Source organism: Anarhichas minor, unplaced genomic scaffold (assembly GCF_050575085.1).
Source record: "Anarhichas minor isolate MPS153535 unplaced genomic scaffold, ASM5057508v1 ptg000045l, whole genome shotgun sequence".
Taxonomy (NCBI): Eukaryota; Metazoa; Chordata; class Actinopteri; order Perciformes; family Anarhichadidae; genus Anarhichas; species Anarhichas minor.
The window spans coordinates 5,497,260-5,520,249 of NW_027466491.1; the positions used below are offsets into that span (position 1 = coordinate 5,497,260).

Below are 22,990 nucleotides of genomic sequence, written 5' to 3' on the forward strand. Positions count from 1 at the left end.
GAGCAGTTTCTCTAATCAAATGTAGAGTGCCTGTGAGAGGAGCGTTTCCAGTCAAACACTGATCCCCATAACCAGATGAGCCACTGCGTCAAGGTTGTCCTCCTCAGACAACTTGAGTTTGAAGGGGAAGAAGAATAGTGTGTGTGTGTGTGTGTGTGTGTGTGTATTTTTTGTGCAGCTTACTCGACAAGTGGAAAAAAACCATTTGCCAGAGTAGGACGTGTTATTGTTTTTCTGCACATACCTTTTGTCACCTTATACTGAACAAAAAAACCAACTCGTCCTGAAAATAGCTTTTCCTGTGCTACTGCTCTTTTTTTTTTTTTTTTCCTTGAAACAAACATAATAAGGCCGAGACCCTCATCTAAATTCCGTTGCATCTATTTACTGCAGCAAGCTGAAGTTGGTGGCAGCGTTGCGAGGAAGTGGAAAACTTCCCCTGTGCACATAGTTCCTTCCTGTTTAGCAGATGACAAATGACAATGGCTTACTTTCCATTCACCAACTGTGCGGTTCGCATCGGCAAACAGCTTTCCTAATTACACTGCTAATGAAAAGCAAACAGCATGCACACACACAACTTAATCCACCATACAGGAACCACAACAGCTGGCTGGATGAGGAATGCCTCTGGGGGAATGAAGAGGAAACCGGTGGAGACGGCAAGAGCCGGTGAACATGCCGGCCCCTGTGGCATGCATGGCGTGCATTCATTTACCTTTCCTAGCAGGAGGAGAAGCGCCTGGCGCAACCGGAGTCTCTGGAACACGAAGAGGTCGTACACAACCGACACGGCCAGCACCGTCACCCCCTGCTCCTTCCACAGCATGCTGGCTGCCGCACACCACAGGCTGCCCAGCATCCAGCCCCAGCACCAGCTGACTGAGCTGCCGCCACATCGCCTGGTCGGAAAAGTCCCACGTGGGTCCCTGCGAAGTCCACAGTGCCTCGCATAGCAGAGGAGAGACAGTAAAAAGAACAGCGCGGCACCAACGTCCGCCCTCCCAACCACACCAGCGACCGCTTCAGTGTGAACCGGGTGAGAGGCAAAAAGTAGGCCGGCCAGCAGGCTCCACAGTCCTCCGCCGAGAAGCGGGCGACTGAAGGCCGTGAAGAGGGCAGTGACCAGCCCGTGCAGCACCACGTTCAGCAGGTGGTAGCCCCAGGGACGCAGGGCATGCAGGGTGTAGTTGAGGCGGAAGGAGAGGGTGCAGAGCGGACGGTAGGACTTGTGGCTGCCGCTGTGAGTGAGCAGGGTGCCCCAGAAGTCGTCAGACAGGATGTTGGTCCACGGAGTCTCAGGAAGAAGGTCCTGGTTGGTCTTAATGGCTCGGCTAAAGGAGCAGAAAAATAGAATCTTAACCATAAAGTTCATGAAATAATATCTTCAATGTGATACATAATGAATGGCTGTATTTCTTTATTTTTTATGTTGGATCGTTTTTAGAAAAGTAAAGCTGTGGGCCAAAAAAACAAAACCATGAAATGAAAATTGGTTTGGGAAAGTTGGGTTTTATGTCACCACTAGTGAAGTAGTTTAGTCTGATATAGATATAGATATAGATATATTTTTTTTTATTGGACACACACAGTATGTACAGCATGGCCTCATATGGAATAATATGTTTTCCACATTGCTGATGATCCAGTCATGAGTGAAATTTAATAGACAAATGCAATGAGGACACCAAATGCTCATGAATGACATTTCAGCTTTAATTTTGAAATGCTACATCAGAACGTCCTGGTTCTGTCTGAGTGACACCTTGAGGTGGTCTGCTATTAACCTGAAATGAAATTATTTTGTAACTATGCACCGTTTCCTCTAAAATCAAATCTGAAATTAGACAAAGTTGTAATTGTAAAATGTAATAAACGGGCCACAGAGTGTGTGATTAAATGCACAGACGTGTGCATTGTTGCGCTCTCTCACACTCGCAGCATGCACATATGTCACAGATACCTCCGCGCACACACACACACACACACACACACACACACACACACTCACTCAGGTGGTTTCACACCCCCGAGGCTGCTGTGGATTCTCATAATTAGGGGATCATTACAGGGGACACAAGCTCGTTCGTGTACACTCACAGGCTGCAACAAATGAGCTTCACCACATGGAGAGTGATGGATGGCAGCTACAACAACTCAGAGTCGGGTGGGGGAATCCCCCACAAGATCCAGTATTACAAATATAATGGAAGATAAAGCTGGCATAAATATTACACACCGACGGAAAAAACGAATTTTTTAAAATAACATAGTGACTTGATGTAAAAAGGTTAAAGGGCTTCATAAAAACGACACTCAGCTGTAGACAATGTCACCTAACGAGGACCAAGCATACTCAGGTACTGGAGCAACAAAGAAGAAAGAAAAAGTTATTTCAAACCACCTTCCAGTGAGAGGAAAACTTATAAAAGCCAACAATAAAAGGTTTCCAAGATTTGATCACACTGGCCTAATGGCAATCTTCTGTTCTCAGGGCTTGATGACCACCAGCGTTGTATCTGTTCTCGTGCACGGCGCACCAGAGAGGGAAAAGACAGCGACACGGGGGCCAGCCGAGGACTTCCTTTGTCTAGAGATTGCAACTTAGTGCTGAGTGCATAAAGAAGAGGGAGGGAGAGATCGAGCTGCCAGCCTGTACCCAGCATGAGAGCAGCAAAGGTAGAAAGGGAAAGACTGACACCGCGGAAAAAATATAAATCACACGAATCGGGTGTTAAAGTGAGAATTGCTCAATGTGTTAATCCCAATTTAAATGTAATTTCCTTCAACAGCCCTGTCATCACATGAGCTGTAATAAATTCCCTCATTTCCCAGGATTGTTCTTTGAAAGTGTGCTTCTCAGGCTCTGAGTTGCAACAAGCCAAAGGGGAACTCTCCCTCGTCTGATATTTCTAAGGAACCGATGCATTACATCATCCAGTTTTTTTTTCTGTAATTTCACAGTGAGCTATTATTCACAAAACGTTTTACAGTCCACAGTGCGGAGTATGATATGACGACGGGGGGACTCGGGATACAAGAGCAATAAACATATATTGAAATGTAAAGATGATCAACATTGAACGTTTTATTAATGCTGTATTTACAATAATGTCCTGAGAGACTACAGCAGTCTGACATTACAACACAGACTCAGCCTTAAAAATGCACATGAAACATTTTGATTCATTACTGAAGCAGAATAACCAGCGAAATCTGCATTTGTGGCCATGTTTTTCCCACTTTCCAGTGTCCCCCCGAGGCAATAACGGCACACTATGAAATCCACACATGGCTAGATTCACCCTCACCCGGCTCCCTCGCGTCCCCTGGTATGCCTTGGATCTCAATGCTCTCTGGCGATAAATAATTTAAATATTCAAATCAGCGCCAGCCACTCATCTCCCTCCCTGTTCCTGCCCGGCACTGGAGGATGAAAAGAAAGCATCGGCCATGAGGGGAATGGGTTGAAAGTACTGGTTGTTTGTGTGTGTGTGTGTGTGTGTGTGTGTGTGTGTGTGTTCCATTGTGGCTATAAGGGCTGAAGAAATAAATGGCGACGTGCATGGAGCCTGTCTTTGTGTTTGTGAGTGTGTGCACATGCGTGTGTGACAGTAGAGCCTGTGCTGACGGCTTCATTGAGACCCGTCGCTGCAGCGGTGCAGATAAAGTGGTCTCCCGTAGTGATTGCTCTTACAGAGGGGGGTCTTTTGTATTCAGCCACCGTATGTGGGGCAGGCAGGCAGGCTGCGGGGCACTCTATTCACAATCCTCAAAGTACAGGACGGGTTAGGTCTTTTCAATTTTCTTCTTTTATTTTTCTGTGGCGGGGGAGGTCAAATCGGGACGGATTTCCATCAGGGGCTGAAAAGAGAGATTTTTTTTTAGGACCATTTGTAAGAGGGTGAGGTCTTCTTTCACCTGTCCACTGCTTTTAGTGACGAGAAAATTGGCTGTCTTTCAGTGTTTGGCTATGTTTCTTTTCAAAATGCAAATGAAGCACTCCACCACCTCCCCAACAGTGATTTGCTTTTTCAAGTGCGGTGGCTGCCTACAGGCACACACTAGGCCTCTTGTTGGAACCTACGGTCCCTAAATATACATTGAACGTTCAAAATATAAGGGACCGACTGACATTTTCTCCGACCTGATTTAGATGAAGTGAAAGCCATTATTCATTATTATAACACATCAGTCATAAAGGAGATTATTTTAGAGATAACTACATGATTTAGGGTGAATCGGAAATGATTGCATCTCCCAAAAATACAGCTAAGGTGGAGCAGAATCTACGGACAGATATTCCATGTCTTTGTGCCGCAGCTATAAAAAGATCTGTCGGGATAATATCCTAATTCAATATTTACAGTTTCTATGCTTAGCACAAGGGAATAAAGTGCACAGGGCTATGGGTTAAGTATTTTCACCAACATTAACTGTTGGTCAGATCATCAGAAGGTGTATGTATCAGTGGCTACTTCTGGTAAAATAGGTGTATTCAGAGTTTCCTTGCTGAAAATCTTCTTAATATTTAAAGGTGAACATAGTGGAGTTTTCTTGCACACAAAGTAATGTTTACTTTAAGTATTTCTCACCAAAATGCATCAGTGAGCTCTAACAAATGTGAGTGCATCTTACATTTACAAAGTCAATTTTAAACATTTGCATTTTTTTCCCGATATTTGTTGCCACAAGTCTTTGCGCGTCTTTGCCACCAACCGACAAGAAAAGTGAGAAAAAAGGACTGTGTCGCCCACATTTTCGGAACAAGCTACTTGTGGTGGAAAAAAAGCCCCATGGCACGTTTTTTAATTAAATAAAGAGTACATTCACAGAGCTACATCAATATACAGTATGCCTCTACACAACTGACCACATACAGGCTGAACTATTTAAGCATACAGTAATGTAAGCTATTCTAAACAACTACTCCCAAATAATATCAATATTTATTATGGAAATTCAATTAGACTGCATCCTATAAAAATAGTTGTTTTTGTAATTGCATCTTGTTAAGTTCAGTTTACAGATTTCTGATACGTTTATGCACAAACACACACTAAAGTACATTACTCTCTGTGGTCAGCCTCAACAAACCCACCTTTAGTTTAAATAGTTTTGTGCACCAATAGAACAGCAATACTAACTAACTGCATCACAAAACACTGCACTTGAGTCTGTTTAAAATATTTGGGCTCTGGTCCAGCCTGTCTGTCTGCTGCATGTGCACCGGCCGGCCTTCTCCGCTCTAATAAACATCTGCAGTATAAACTGCCATCGCCTAACGTAATCAGGACTGGCTGAATTGCACCCTTTAGTAGCAGAGTGCATCCTCCGGCTCCCTGACAGCAGTAATGAGATGGATTAGCCAATCATCCTAAAAACAGCGCTACTAATGGATACTGAGCTGGACATTATTTCAAGGATATCATCACCTCTTTGTTCGTCCCCCCCCCCCCCCCCCTGTTGACATTACTTCTTTCTTTCTAGCCACCAACTTCCACGCCTCCATCCATTCTTTTATCTTAATTTCTAATATCTAAGAAGTTAATATCATTTCATCAATCCATTTTCCCTCCCTAATTTATTACCGTTACTTTCTTCCTTTCTGCGCCTTTATCCTTTTAATCTCTACTCTCCCTTAAGGATGTAACTCATGTGAACAGGTCTGCTGTGGTACCAACGTTCTTTTCATGGCCCCTTGTCTGTCTGAAGATCTATTCAATTTCCACCTCGCTACTGACCAAGAGCGCTAATGAAGCACACAGAGCGGCAGACAGTCGTATTCACACAATGCTAATCTTGGGCTGGCGCGCCTGCTGAAGTAAACACTCCACTGATGCTGCTGGCTTTGTGCACGGCAACACAGATGATTAAGACTCTGTGAGGAGAGAAGTCCTCCGTACTGAAGGGACAACAAATCCATATCGCAGCAGCACCGAGGTAAAATGTGTTGAGGTGGAGCCACTAAAGAGCGCCATGATTACAGAGCTGCCACCTTTATAAACAAGTCAAATCCGCCGGGATCACTGTGAATTTACATCCATTTTGTTCCGAAATGGTAAAGAGTCACAGAAGACTTCTCAGACACAGAGTTAGAGGGCCATAGAACTGCAACATCCCCATTTCCATTCCAGTAGGGAACACTTTCATGTTTCCTTTACTGTCACTGCTGCAAAAATAATAGACAACAAATCAAGTCAATTTACATTCTCTAGTTTCAGTTTCTCGAACATGAGGATTTGCTGGTTTTCTGTGTTTTATATTATTGCAAACAGAATGTTTTTAGATTTTTTTTTACTGTTGGTCAGACAAAAGAAGACGACTGTCGACTTCCCTCTGGGCTTTAGAAAAAAATGTTTTCTCAAGTTTTCTAGACCCAAAAAGATAATACAGACAAATACAACAAAAAATTGAAGTAATTTAAAACCAGTAGACTCCCTGTTCTTCCTAGTTCATCCCTGCTAATCTGTAAACAAGTATAAATTATTCTTCCAATGACTTGTCCTGATTAAGCCAGGAACAAATGCTTGTTACAAATCGATTGTAGACGGCACGTTTTTCGAACTTCTCAAAACAATTTGCATTGGAAGAGGAGTCTCTCATCGCATCCATTACCAATTATTGATTTCATCATCGTCATTGTCGATTCTGTCTTCCCAGCACGAGCAGGGAGACGATGGGGCAGTGTATTAAAGATGGATGGAGAGAGTGTATGTGTGGGTGGGTTGCAGGGTCCAGATCACCTCTGTGTTAATCCAAACCTAACAGGATTAGAAAGCGATCATGGAGATTCTGAGACTTACACGAGGGTCAGGGGTCAAAGAGTAATCTCATTTCAAAGGTTGTGTGTATGTGCACTCCACGTGCTTATAGATTGACCACGATATGTAATCTATACGAAGCGGTGTTCTAAATCCATGTGGTGCTGGAGTTGGAAGGAAAACACAGGGTCGTGGCTTTGTTCCCGGCGAACGCCACAGCTGGTTGAGGATAAAAAAAATCCCATAAATTTCCGCTCAATGGTCACTGCAGCGGGGAGCGTATTGTACTGCACCACATGAGGCAAGTGAACACGTGGGGATCTATCCTCGAAGTATCTACCCATCCATCACGGTCGCAAGGTGGAACGATCATGCGTAAAAAGCCGTTACGCCCGCCGGCTGGGCCTGAGCGGTTCATTCATTGGCTGATAATCAGCTTCTATAATCCTGCCAGTACGTGGCCACAGCATGATGGCAGGGGTGATGAAGATGAAAGAGTAAGATGAGCTCTGGCTTTCTGATTTTATGTCCTCATCAATATTCCTCCGACCTTTAATAGAGATACCTTTCGTGCCTGCTCACTAAATGGTTACGCTGCAGAGATGTTAATCAAATATTTCCTTTTTTTTAGCAGCTCTTTGTTTCTGTTTAGTTTGTATATCTGTAGGCTGAAAGGGTCAGGAAGTGAGCATTGAGGGTGTGTTCAAACATCATACGTCACCGACACCACTGGCAGAACAATACCCCCCCTTCCCCACCATGAGTGGCACCGCAGCTTTCCCACACTCAGTCCCACGCCATACTGGCACGAATGTGGAAGGAGAGGAAAAATGCATAAATGTCCAGATAGCATTCATAAAACTCTGTCATACTGCCAGTGGCCTAGTTGTGAAAGATTTATCCTCAACCATGCAGAGTTTCTTCCTTCTGCCGGTGCCTAAGACGAAATTTGACAGATTTTATGCACTGCTCAGATGGAATTATTAGTTTCTTTCCGTCACTTGACATGTGTGAACAGTGATAAACCGCTGCTGGATAGTGTTCAACATAGCTGGGCACTGATGACGTGGGGGGGAAAAAAGGACGAATCTGGCAAGATTTTCATCTCTTTCATATAAATATATGTATTACTGAAAATAAACCTGAGACACAGAGGATGCAACTCACTTTGTATTCAAGGCAGTAACCTACATTTTATCTCTCAGTGCTCAGTTCACTGGATCTATCTTTTCATTGATTAAAAATAGCCCATCCTGCAGCTCCCAGTGTTTTTTTCCCAAGGGTGCAGCATAACCAGCCAGAAGTTCGTTGGAATGAAAGGCCAGTTAAATGACTTATTTTAACTCTCCATGCAGAAAGTGGATTGAAAGCACAGCCAACTACACAAAGCAGTCTATTTAAAACATTCTATTCTTTTCTTTCTAAAACAGCAAAGCTTAATATTTGCAGTTATTTTCTTTTTTGTTCACAGACCAAAATACAAGACTGAGGATAATTACGAACAAGTTTCACTCACATCAATATTTCTCCAAATAAGTAATATAAGTATTCATGAATTTAAAGCAAAAGAACACACTTAGTTTCTCCTCATCACTGAAGTCATCATCAAGCTGAGCCCAACAATCAACTGATACCTGATATGAAGATAAAGTCTCTTCTACATCCTCAGTCTGTCCGAGCAGCCAATCAGGAGAAACGATTTCTTCCGGCGGCTTCAAAGAGGCTGAAACAGTCTGAGCTAAGCGTCAGGAAGTTGTCTGTCTCTCTTCTGTCAAGCCAAGGACTCGCTTTCATGTCCACTGTGAAGCCGGTTTCCTGATTAGAAGAACAACTAACTCCAAATATAGGCCAGAGTCAACTCATTGTACTTAACCTGAATAGAATAGACCATTACTTGAAACATATATAAATCATATTAATGTCCTTTTTTATGCTTCATAAGTGAGTATCAAACATTGCCTCACCCACCATCTCTGTTTTCAGGATATTAGTTTGAAAAGCATCGGCTGGGAGCCAGTTGGAAGCCATGGTGACGCACAGTGCTGAATTTGTAATGATTGTTGACCCACATCTCTGAACTTCCCTATCTCATGACTGCTATAAATAGATAGATATTGTAGATCTAGAAATTAGGCATGGTTCAACTTCCGTGAGCACTCAAAGTTGGAAACGATTGGCAGAACGGCCGCCGTGTTTTTTCCAGTTTTAAAATCTGAAGCAGGAAACCCAAGGACAGCACAGACAGTTGTGCATGTTCATCATTTCAGGTCCAAACTTCTAGCGATTCAAAGTTACGAACCCAATCATCGAGAGTGCAACTCCTTCATCTATTCTTCAGCAGATTGATCCCGGAGTCTTTATCTCCATCTAAGTGTGTGATTGATTGCTTCCCCATTAGCTGGTTGCACAAAATAGAGGCGATCTAACAACAATGCCACCGCTGCCACCTCAGCGGAAAAAAAGGAGGCAGAGCCCACCGCAGCGTCCCCTGAGTGATGGTGTCAATAAAAGGCAGTGATGAATCCTCTGCCGGGGGAAAGCAGGGGGAAGGCTATGGGAAATCAATGGCTAATAAAACTAATGCTCTCTCTACAGGGCATAAATACATCAGATGCAGTGAAAGGAAAGACCGGGTTGGGAATCGAGGGGTCAAAACTCGGGCCTCAAAAAAAGCCGCGTAAATTAATCAAGTATTTACATGATGAACATGAAAACGTAATGCACAAATTCAGATGCACAAGAAGTCTTTGTAAAAGCAGACCTGCCACTAGAGTATTTGTACCATTTTAAAAAAGCAATAAGTGTGAATGTAATTTAATTGAAAAACACTTGAGAGGGAGGTCTGGGGAGTGTAAAGCTCACTTCAGTTCAAAAGCAAATTACAGGTTCACACCTCCGTGAACACCCCGAAGACCACCAGGAGAGTCTTTGGAAAAAAGGTTCTAATACAGTTTTGTTCCTCCCTTACACATTAAAATAGGAGCTCTTAATGTGAAATTCAGAGGTATTTTAAAAAAACGCCTCACCCAATAAATGTGCCATATGCCTACAGTGTGGTACTGTGCCCAACAGCATTCACAGTGAGAAGCACATTTAAATGAGCCAATATCCAGGAGCACTGGATGCTGAGTTTTTTAAAGGGTTTGTAAATTCCTTGGCTCCCCAAACACATCCAGCTCTTATCAGTGAAACAGTGGCCAGCTTTAACACCCTCCATCCATCCCAACGGAGAGCTCCAACCAGAAAACAACCTCCAGCGTGTTACAAGGAAACAAATGAGCAGCCAATCAGTCTGTCCAAATTCCGCATCCAGTATGGTCCCGACAGTTGTTTACACTGTCTGACTGTGGACGGGTAATTAGGGTGGCCTCCCTGAGTCGCCTGCATCCACAGTGATAAATGTGACGCCTGATTAAAAACGGTTCTCTGACTGCGCCAAACAATACATAAATCACAGCTGTGTGCAGGCTGACGATATGATTTAAAATGCCAGACAGATGTCGCTGCTGCAGATACAGCATTGTTCCATCTGCGAGAATTTATGCAAATGTATGCTATTTTGTTGGTATCTTAATTTGCTGCTTTACACTATAAACTATAAAATGCAGAAATGCTCAACAGGGCTGTGACTTTCCGTTCAAAACTCCAACAAACATTTGAATGAGGGGAAAATTAAGATATTCATTCTGCAATTAACTGTTTGATTCCTCTCTGAATAAGGGACACTCAATAGTTTAGAATAAATCGAATCGGTGATATGTTTGGCATTTACAAAATGGGATTGTTAAAATAAATAAATTGAGCATGCCGGAATTCTTGAATACTATACAACCTCTTACATGGCTGTGTCAGAAATCTCTCCCTTGTTCACTCATTCACTATACTCTCTACATAATGGACACTCAATAGTGAGCAGTACATTTCTCAGACTTACGTCACATCATTTTGATGAGGTGTCGAGCAAGTGCTATGAAAAGTTACAACTGGAGTTGTAATTGTAATGGGCTCGATGAAATGTCGTGGATAGAACTTTTTTTGTTCCAGAAAAGAGTTTTCGAGGGCACAATACTGCATATTTCTCACACTCAGAAATCCTACACTTGTATAAATAGATGACAGAAATTTATAGTAGGAAATTGGGAGTTATTCAGACACAGCCATAGATTAAGATCAGGCTACATGCATTTGAATTTATTCAAATTGTTGCTTCTAATTCATTAAAATGAGCCATCTTCCTGTCAAAGTATTCTCCAGAGGTCACTATTACACCTCCAGTGGCATGACTACTTTACTATCACCAGCATATGTTCATGTATGTATTCCAGCACCAGGTACAACTCCTATTCCCCTTTTCCCTTACCTCCTTAATGCACCTTACCTTCTGCTTCTACAATCAATTCCACTGGCCTAGTTCCAGCAAAGCTGCGGGTGTTGGCACAGTGACCTATAAAACCGTGCACCTCCAGCCACCTACGCTCAACATTATGGAAGCCCCACTCCCTCGCTTGGATTAAAATGGGGGACTTGGAACACCGAGGACTAATACGTTGACTGGCATTGATTTTTTTTTCTCTAGAGGGAATAGATGCATGTTGATGGGTCCTTAAGAGTCACGGCTCAGAAAAGGCCGCCACTTTTCACCTTACTCCAGCTGTATAATTTGCATGAACACATATTCCAATTTACTCACACACTCGCAGAGCACCAGGTGTGGACACGCTGCATCAACAATACCCACCAGTACCCTAACCCAGAGGGTTGCGGGCACACTATTTACTGGAATCAACAGCATGGCAGACTTTGGCAATGTCTAGCTGGGTCTACTGTCCCTTGCCAAAGAAAGAGGTTCCTTTTCTCCATTCTGAACAAAAAAAGGCTGAAGGCTAATCAAATGTGGATATGAAGAGTCCATATTTCACATCTGTTCCTTGGAGACCAAACTTCTGTTTAAAGTTCTGCGTTCCTTTGAGAAACCGGATCAGTTTTGATCTGCGGCGGAGATTATAACGAGGACGACTTTAATTGCTGATGACAAATCACGGAGCCAGTGGAGGATCTGAGTGTTGCGGCGCTGCCAAGGAGGGAGCAGCTGGAGAAACAATGCAGCATTCTGTTTCTGCTCAAAAGCCTTCTGTCTCTGATAAGAAAGAAAAAACTTTAATCCTCCACCAGAATTGGTTTGTAATCTGATCACATTTTTTTTTTCTTTTTTAAATGCGGCAATTTTGAGAATGTAGAGGATTTGTGTATTTATGTTGTATGTAAAGAATGGGCATGAGTGCCGAAAACAGTGTCACACTCGGGAGCAGCGAGGCTTCTTTGTGCTTTAACACTTTTTCAGTGGTCAGATTCACATGCAGCGTTTGTAATGGCCAAGTACACTGCACTAACAGGCCGTACAGCACTGTATCCAATCCGGAATAGGCCCTCCTTTCTTCTGCCGTGACCAGTTGTCACATTCCAGCATTAGCCAGAGAGAAACTGTAGCTATAGAGGGGTACCGCAGGGGCCAACCCAAACCAAATCTGTCTTCTTTTCAAGGATCTGTGCTAATTATCTCAGATCTTTTCACATTCTGATCTGTGATCTGTTGAACACGGCTGGTACAACGAAACCATTTGCCTGAACTCGACTCTCACATTGGAACCAATGAAGTCAAACCCCATCCATTTGACCCTTAACTTAGGACAAAGCAAAAGTTGGCTAAAGTGTTTCGAAGGTACTTTAAGTCGAGCCACGTTTCCACTCGGCTCTGAAACACGTTAGCAACACAATAATTCTACCAATGGTCCAAAGGCAAGTATGAATTATGAGACAAACAGAATCCAGTGCAATAACTAAATATGTCAGATGCAATTCCCTGTAGGAGGTATAATATATTCCAAGTTTGTCAGACTGTCAGCAGGGGTTCCAAAATATATGGCCATGTTTAAAATGCTGCAGGAAACTCCATTATGAAACCATAAAATGCATCATGTAACATCATAAAAGTACCATATTCCCCTCTGAGATGGACTGGAGGGACAAGCAGACATGATGTCATCCTACGAAGTCATGACATTTGTATTGCAGGGATTGTAGCCAAGCCTGTTGTTATTCATATAATTCACAGCTATAGAGAGCAGTGATGAAAGGAACACTTCCATAACATTTCCACAGTTTACAAAGTACTGACATGAGGCTATGCTTAAAGAAGAAAGTTAGCTTAGCTTAGCATTGACTGGGAACAGTGGGACATGGCTAGCCTGGCTCTGTCTGAAGGTTACAACTCATATATATCATGTGTGTTTCGGATGTGCAGGTAGATTGTGTTACTTTCAGCAGCTTCTCTCTGTTTCCAGTCTTTGTGCTAAGCTAAGTTAGCCAGCTACTTGTGGTGGCTTCAAAAATGAGCGTGCGGTCGTGAGAGTGGTGTCAATCTACTCATCTAATTCTCAGGAAGAAACAGAATAAGAGTATTTCCGAAAATGTCAAACTTTTGCTATAACTGTAAAACAAGAACAGATGAGGCCATCTCTCAAGTAAATAAAAGATAGCATCCATTTCCATGTCTTTGTGAGTAAGGGACCAGGATAGGTCATTCCACTTTACAGACAGACATCTATCCTGTCAGCAACAGGGATGTCACATGGTTTGTTTCTTGTGCTGATAATGATAACAGTGAGTAGATGCTGCTGGTCAATGCAGTAAAAAAAACAGGGAGGCCACAGAGTGTAGATTAAATTGCTGTTGTCAGCCGCCTTGGTAATGGATTGACTGGATGTGGTATCCCGGTAATGAGCGAGCCTTGGGGGGAAAGTGTCTGTGTGGATTTTTTTGATGAAATGCACCCAGCGAGGTGGATGAGCCGGTGACCTTTAATCTATCTGCTCGCCATGTCTACAGAGTAGAGATACCAATCTACAATAGGACAGTGCCTTCGGATGTTACCTTAGGATACTGAACTTCTTTAAGATGGGGGTCAACCAATAAAAGTATTGACAGTCCAAGCTCTCTGTTGCGTGTTCCTAATCAAAATGAAAGTAAAAATGCACCACAGAGCTCATATAAACCGGCCACGTTCTTATCAAAAGCAAAACATGCATAATTCAGTGACCTTCAGTAGAGTCCACCAGATTAAAAGATGAAAATGATAAATTGAAAGGGTGAATTCTGAAGTGATGTGGTAGCCAAAACACATCAAAAATAAATTCTCATCTCAGCTCATCTTGAAACCATTAGAAACATACAGCCTGTCCCAGAGCCATTGATCTATGAATATCAGAATGATGGGGGAAAACAAATTACATTCAACGATATGTATACGATACGATCGTGGAACGATAAATACGGTGACTGGTTTATCTCGGGCTGACTGAGGCAGGAAAACAGTCATTATCAAATGTAGATTTCTCCCATTTATCAAGGCTAACTTCCACTGTGGGTTGCTTACAGTCAGGACCGTCATGTTTACTTAAACAGCAATTTACCTTATCTCCAGAAAGCCCAGAGTACCTGAAAAACCAGCTACTGAGACCAACTGTGCAGAAATGAGGAGTTCAATTCCCCTCTGTGAGATGTGTGAGCAGACTATTGATCGATGTTTAAATGGGAAGGCCAACAGAATGGGAAGATTGGCTTAAATGTATCCTGTCCCTGCCTAGATAATGAAGGAGGATACTTAACTTGAAGGATGCCGTGCTTTATGGTTCTAAACACAGAATAATTGGCTTGCGACAGAGCCAAACCTGAGTGGAGTGGTGTGTTTCCATCGGGATGGGAATGGTGTACCACAAAACCAAAAGCTGTGGCCATATGGTGAAGCAGGAAGCTTCAATTCCCACTGTGAACAACTTAGCATCAAGCCATGCTGATTTCCTGTTTTCGAACAAACCATTATTTCAACCACAGTCACCAATTCCTTCTATTTCCAACTATCTATAATCAATTTCATCTCCTTTCTTATACAACTTGTATCATTGCTTTTCTAAATAGCCCTCTATTGTGCCACAATAAGAGAACCTCTTAACAGCAGAGCTGCATTGAGACCTCCACACTTCTTCTGTCTTTCTGAGACATTTTATACGTGTATATAAAGGAAAATGCTATCCTAAATTTTGAGATAACTTACACCATACCCATCTAAAATCCCTCACAACACGTCCGTGACCTCCTACAGGTTTCTATTTCGGCACATGTCTTTAGAAAGTGTCTGATGTCATGATACAAAGACATCGAAAGGCAAACAAATACCAACTGTAGGACACTTGGGCGACAGAGCTCAATACCAAACACTATAACTGTGCCCTTGAGTAAAGGAAGCAGGGCTGTTATCTGATCTCTCCTGCATCTTAAATCCCTCAAGCCCTCACACCAACACTCTTCCTCCCCCCCTCTCAGGTTTTTTATGAGGTGAGAAGCACAAGCCAATTTTCCCCCACACACCGTTGGCCCTGTTCTGGCCCAGGAAGTCTTATGCATATTAGTATATTTTATAAGAGTTAGCTGGAGTACCCATGCGTGGAAATGGATAGAGCGTGTGCAGTGCTCAGCTAGGGTTCAGTGCCAAGGTTGCCAAGCTAATGAATCTCTATTAGTTTTGTGAAGCTACTCGTACTTATAATATAATCAATGCAAAGCACAGTGGTCAGTATACCATGCTGAGACTAATGGGAGTTTCATCATAGCTTGCATGGTACGATATCTACATCATAAGTATTGGTCAAACAAAATGTGTTGTTTCTTAATTTATATTGGGTATCTACATTGGAGTGTTCATTTGAAAAACTCTGAGTATGGTAAGCCTCAGCCAGGTTAAAGAACAGTTTTTTTGCCAAGAGTTAGATGTTAAGATGGATATCACTGACATATCTGTAAGGTACAAAATAAAACAGAGAAACAACTAGCTTAGCTTATTTTGGAATGGGACAAAATGTTTCAATTTAGTTGCAATAAACTAAAATGACATTTGGTTTTGACAGTCATCAGTTATAAGTCATTGCGTGTCGAGCTGAGCTTACTGAACTCAGTCTCTCATACTACAACTACACTACTATACCAACCTTTTGTTGGTGAAAACCAAAAAGTAGCCCGCCCAATTAAATCAAAACTAACCCAACTGGGCAGAAAACCACCCAATCTGGCAGCACTGGCTCCGTCACCCTGATCATTGACACCATTAACTGCTGACAGCCTCACCATCACCAGGGAAAGAAAAACACAAACCGCTCCACATGCACAAACAGACCTCTTCAGATTCTGAGGAACTGGCTGATGAAAGGTCAACCTCACTTCCAGAGTGCTTTTCACAGTCAGAGCTGATACTATAGCTGTATGTACTGAAATATGAGCGCATCGTCAAGTACTGCGGAAAAAACCCACCTTTGATTTTCTCTTCTGACAGCTGTTCTGGGCTACAGACAAAAAAAAACTCCACAGTCACTGAAAGACGATACTCAATGGCTATTGATTACAAAAGGTAGCAAGGCTAACTGCTTGCAATTTCGTGCGATCCCCAGCTTGGGTTTGGTTTTGAATTACGCCACAACTGCTGTAAGTTGCTTTAGAAGTCCACCTTGTAGTTTAAGAGAGAAAGTGGACGATAAACTCTGAGTGTAATCTAACGCCACTGAAAGAAGCTTTGCTTTCAAAGTTAGTTTAGTGCACTGAGTTGAAATTCAAGCCCATGCTGCTGAGCAGTTATGAAGCCTCGCAATTAGCATGCGGTTGGCCAGATAAGAAACTTGTAAGATTATGTTTTCACCCCTTTATCTATGCTTTGTGGTTGTCACACTCCCAAATGTAGCATGACAAATCTACGGCTTTGACATATATCTTGCAGGGTGCTCGCCCTGTTGTCCATGGATACCAGTGTTTTGGGATCCAAATATGGTGTGTATACAGGGTGGGTCCTGGGGCTGAGGTTTGGTGGTCGTGTCTTGGCAGACAGGAAGGTCGACTGCGGCCTGCGAAGCATACGGGGCAGCCAAGGGTTAGCAGCAGCCTCCACCAGCATCGTGCAACCTAAAAATAAATCCCTTCTCCAAATCTGAGTAGTGGTTCAAGAGGCAAGGGTGGTCTCAAGTATTACAATTATTAAAACTGGCTATACAAAACAATTAAACTAATGTTAATAGCAATTAAGAAACTACTCAATTACTCAGTGTAACCTGCAGCTCCCAGCCAAGGTTGGCCAGCAGCTACTTCAAACTCTGGCCCTTAGCAGGCTAGTACCGGGATGAGCAGACTGTTTCAAAAATGTAAGTAGTTTATTTTGACAATACCTTTTCATGAATGTTTCTGATAAAAATAAATCTGCCTTATGTGTGCCTCAATACCCTTTTATTACGAAAGACAAGCTCTTCAGTTTGCCAGAAGAATGTTTTCCTGCCCCTTTAAGGATTGTAAAAGCTGGAGCACATCCCAGCGCAAGAAGATAGGCTTTGCTATTTGATCTTCTTGCCTTCAGCACATGTCCTGCCATTTCTTTGCTTCAACGTTGAACCGGACACCATTATAAACCCGAAGAGAAATTATAATTCACCCCATTCAACATAACTGGGTTCGATCCATCAATTGTGGCTTTAAAGTAGTTTCAGAGCAACAACATCTGCAGAGTTGACCATTAAGTGCTTCCGTGACATAAATCTGCTTGTAATCAGAAAGAGACTCTTTGCTCCTGCCTTCCTATTGTTTGAGTAACAGTTTGATCCCTTCTACACCAATTCTCAGGAGGCTACAGACTCATGGTCAATGAGTAAAAACATGTTAATGCTGAAATGCATCGGGATTTCTTTTTGTTTACCACCAAACCACACTTTTCATGATGTTTGCCTGTTTCTCCTCGAAAACACATACTTCTTTATGTGAGCAAATCTGGTTAAAAGCCTCAAAACCATCTCAAATGACCCTTCACAAACACTTATTTCAGCAGTTTTACTCACTATATTGTTCATTTAGATTCTCTCCTCCTCTTTAGGCGGTGTTACTTCTCTAAAACGCTGACAGTGAAAATTCCCCCTGACAGTAACAAGCTTTTTCACCTCAACCGCATTACTTCCTGCACACTGTCAACGAAAGAGATTTGGCCCGCTCATTTCATTAGCCTACTGCTTCCCTCAATATTTATCTGCTCCGAGCACACACTGTAACTTAAACAGCCTCAACACAAACTAGGGCACGTGTTTTAGATAATTATTCCACTAGAGGCATAAAGATTTCTGGCAACATTAACGACAGCGAGTGGGCCGAAACCCCATCACAGCGAGCCTTGGGAGCGCCAACCCGTAAGAGATAACAATTACGAGCAGTTATGGAAAACAGAGATGATTCAGGTCCTTTCGATGGAACATAATCAAAGGCCTGCAGGAAACGCACCAACTGTTTGATCAGCCAACAAAGATAAATTTGCAACCCTATTATGACACATACTCTTAGGTCTAGATTATGTGATTTAGAGAAACATGACTGTATCTATATATTTTAAAGGGACGGTACATCCCGAGATCAAAAACACATATTTTGCTCTTTCCTGTAGTGCTATTTATCAATCTAGATTGTTTTGTTGTGAGTTGCCTAGTGGATATTGAGTAATTAGGAAGTGACTTTTTCAATGATCACTATTACTACAACACTATTCACAGTACAATACATCTAATAGTAGCCTACAATAAATCTAAAGTAGCCAGCAGCCAGTAGAAAAGACACAACAGAAACACTGTAATGAAAACTGAATTTACTGCTTCTCTTATCTCAGTTGACTCAAGCACATGGACATTCCTGACACAACAATGCTTATTAACTGAGCACCCGTCCACATATGGTGCTACATATGAATTCATACATGGGACAAATGGCAGTTGAAGGACAAAAAAGAAGGAAGGAGTTCGTCTCATGTTTTTGTTTTATGCTCTTTGGAACGTTTCACCGAGATATTTTCCATATTTAAAGGTGATCCAGGGGGTTAAAACAATGTGCGCGCCATTAACATACGTATAGGCAAATCATTAGCACTTCAACTCAAAGCAATATGGTTTGAAACTAAGATGAAAGGGCGCTTCTTAAAGACAATCCCATATTGATGCATTTATCGGTTAACCTCAGAAACCAGAATAGAAAAGTAACAGATGTTGCAACCGACCAACTCCGAGATCGTCTGTCTTCTTTGTGGCGCTTCTGTCAAGTCCCTACTCTGCGTCACCTCCGTGTCATTCGTGTGGCATATTTACTTGTTTAAAACCTTGCGTGGGACGAGCGTTTTCTCTTTTAACGGTGAGGGTGTTTCATATAGAGAATGGAACCGAAATTATAACGGGGAATGTGCCAGTCAGGGAAATCCAAACTCCTTGGAACCCGGCTCCTTGCCCAGAGATTATTTTGCTCATTTAAAAAAACAAAAAGGTTTTCTCTTTAATCCCCCGAGGGACCGCGATGCATTTCTTACAGAGAGGGACTGTGACGTGATTGGGGTCACAGACCTTTTGGGATACGCGACTCTGAATGCTGAAAGCCACTTAGGATGCATTTCATTTCACAATGTCGCCTCTGTTATCTCTTGTCCTTGCTTCACTTTCGCTGTCTACGGAATAATACCCAAGTCTTCCTGGTAAAGACATCCATTACTTGGTCGATTTGTCAAAAAGGTGTTGTTAAAAAAAACGTATCGTTGAAATGTCGGCATCGTGCGGAGCGTCGTCTGTTAACCTGTCAAAAGCCCCGATGATGAGTAGTCAAAGGAGATCCCAGAGGTTACGGTAAATATATTTTCCAATCTTAAATCCACAACTTTTAAGCAATCAATCTAACAAGGCTTGAGATACATTAACACAGCATCACTGTGAATAGCTTGTTTAAAACAAATCCTAAAGATGAGAAACTGTAAACCAGCAGATCATGTCTTGGTTATTTCCTAAATCAAAAATGTGCCTGGCTCAAGTCCTCTTCCAGCTCCCGTAAAACGTAGCTATTTCACACCTAGAGGCTTTTCATTGGGAATACTAGGAGCGCTCGGCTGCGCCCCGAGCAGGGCCCAGGAAAAACAATTGCCGTGATTGAAAAAGCAGAGCCGGGCCAGAACATCCCCACAAGTCTAGAACTATCTGCTCCGCCATCTCGTCTACAACGTTGAGAACAGCATGTGACATTTGACAATGATTTGATTACAGGGTGAAAGGTCAGATAAGACTGTCTCAGCTCGTAACAAGGCGGCTTAAAAAGACAAACGTAGAGGGATACATTTGTCTACAACAGAGACAATCTTTTTAGACATCTCCGGGTCAGAATTTTAAGTGTAACGCTCCTCTACCTCAATCTCTCTCTCGCCTTAACCTTTCGCTCATAACTCTCCTCTAATCCCTGAGGGAAGCGACCGGGAGCGTGCGACTCCTGACCCCGAGACAGGACGGCGTTTGATGAACGACCAGAGAAGGTCAGACCTCTGATTGGTATTCAACCTCCTCCATCTAAGATCGCTGAACCAAAACGCCAGAGTGTGTCCCCGAGAGCGTAAATTACCACGGTGACTTTGATCGATGCACAGCATTGGCAGATACCGAACTCTCACTGAGGGGATGGGAGTGCGGGAGCGTAGGCTGAAGCAGCGGGCAGGGCAGGGGCCGCGGGGGCGATCTGTCACCAGAGGGGCTTTTTGACAAACTGGCGGTGTCACGGTCCCATGTACAGACAAGGCTGATGGATGAAGAAACCTCCCGCCGTGCGCCTTACAGGGATACTTGGAGAGGTGCGACGGCATTCTCAGCTCATTTCTACCACCACCCCATGTCTCTCCACTACGGTCTCCTCATCCTTCACCTCCACACACACTCTGTCTTATAACACACAGGGGTCACCGATGGTGCTGAAAAGTAAAGAGGGGGGATCTTTGACCTTTCAGGGGTGTCTGGAGATGCTTACCAGACAGCAACCACTGATGGAGCTTTGGACGAATAAGGGAGGCACCCTGTGCGCTGTTCGTTATTTTAATCCAGAGAGAAATCTGCCACATACCTTGCATATCAGTAGTTCATCCTGTGATTTAACGCTTGATAAGGGAAGACTAATTAATGTGAGTTTGGACAGAACCGTTGCAGGAGCCAAAACCCCTCATGCCCATAAACAGTGTTTCAGAGTCGATGAAAGGGGGACCAGCTGTGGTGCTGAACTTTTACATGAAGGGCGATTACTCGCAAGCACAGATGTATGGCAAGCGCACTCGCCGAGCAAAAAAATGTAACAGCATATTTCTCTTTTTTTGTGGCTTGGAAAACGGTTCAGTCATAATTCACAGAGTAGTCTCTATCAGTGGGTCGTTCTTTTTTGGCCCAGTGACACCTCATCACAGGTTAACCCTGGACATAAATCAAATCTGTAATAAACATTATTTTGTGTAAGAAACGATAGGTTTTAGGACAGGAAAAAAAATTTGCGATATTGTAATGATTGATTAATCACATGCACTGACTTTCTCTGTTTTATATCATCGTAAACTGAATGGATTTGGACTGTTGGTCGGGCAAAAACACACGTCAATTTCGACACAAATGGATGGACCTTTTTACTGTTTTCTGAAATATTATAGATCAGCAGTTTAGTTGAGGATGAAAGTAATTTTATGTTTTTCTCTTTTATCATCTTGTGAACCTCCTCAGATTTGTCTCGGGAGTCTTTAGAGGCTCTCGACATCCAGGTTTGGAACCACCGGTCTATATGAACGTTACTGATGTTCACATGCATAGATATGACTAACTAAACTGTATTATGTATAAGTGAAAGTTTCTCATAATAATCACCCTTTCCTTTACCACTACATCACTCTCCAGGCAGCACAGGTTTTCCCAGAATGCCCCTCCACAGCACGATAGTGTTGACATGTTTATTCAGCTGTTTGCGAAAAATGAAACTCCTGGTTCAAATTAGCTGCAATTCCCCGGGGAGCCGGGCGTAGTTACAACCGGCACCAGCGCTCCATCAACACAAAGAAGAGCATCTGAAGCGCTTCAGTGTGAGCAGCAGGCGATGGGACCGAGTTCTGCTGCCAGTCCACAACGTGTTGAACTTTTTTGCTGTAGTTATGTGGACACGTGCAGTGCGCTCTCTTTATAAAGCATATATATATATATATATATATATATATATATATATATATATATATAAATAATGTATATAATAATAATATATGTTACGCAGATAACATTCATGCCAAGACATTTAAGGCAAATCAACCCAATTAGGAGCAATAAAGCAACATGAACTCAATGAGCAGGGGTCCAAGTTCTATTTTAGTGATATTGGGCTTCAGCACGTTCCCCTTCCTTCTCCATGTCTTTGTGCCTTTCACTCCAGCCGAGGATTAAGCAGTGATTCATTACAGGCTAAGCACATGCAAACATGCGGGCAGGCGCAACGACCAGCCCCCCCACGCAGAGGTAACAAGAGGAGATGACAAGTGGAGGAGCGGATGGTGATGATGCTGCTGCTGCTGCGCTCCGCACCTACCTGTCATCGTAGCAGAAATCCGCGTCCAGCGTGTTCAGATAGAGACCCACTGCCACGGCGGTGCACACCAGCTCCGTGATCATCTCTCAAAGCCAAAGTGGGGAGAGAAGCTGGGATAGAAATGACTGGAATCAGGTCTCCCCCCCACCCCACACCTCCTCCTCCTCCTCCTCCCACCCTCCTTCTCTCAAGTCTCTTGTGTTATTGTGCTCTCAATTCAGCCGCTCGGCGGCACAGCGCTCCAGACCGCATTTTTCCCCCGTGACATGCAAAGTGTGTCAAAGTTAGCCATATTCCCTGTGACCCATGGTGTTGGGAGACGGGTCGGGGTTGCTGGGAGGTGCCGCTATAGCCGGGTTCGGCTCGGAGCTGTGCGCATTTCTTCGCTGCGGTGTCCTCGGTGTGCGCATCTCTCCGCCTCGGCAGTGGAGAGAGCGGAGCGGGGAGACGCATGTGGTTTTCTGGGAAGGCTGAGCATGCGCAATGGGAGCTGCGCTGGAGGGAGACAAAAAAAAAAGGTGGTGCCTGAAATAAGTGATTGTGTTTTTGTGCATTACTGGTGGACTAGAATAATGATCAACCGTGTACAGGGAGTCACGAATGTTAATCTATATCAGACGTCCAACGTTGTGTGTGTATTTCATTTAGTGTTACTCAATAGATCATGTTACCTTTAGGGTTTATTTTATTTTAAACTGGGAAATATAACAAAAATACATTGGCATGAACAAAAGAGCCACTTTATACCAACCTTG

General features: G+C 43.1%; 1 pseudogene; it reads right to left on the reverse strand.

The window, feature by feature from the left end:
• The window catches only part of LOC142971220 (protein O-mannosyl-transferase TMTC2-like), a 44,830-nt pseudogene extending 22,512 nt beyond the window's left edge, over positions 1 to 22,318 (reverse strand).
• Positions 22,319 to 22,990: the final 672 nt, after the last annotated feature.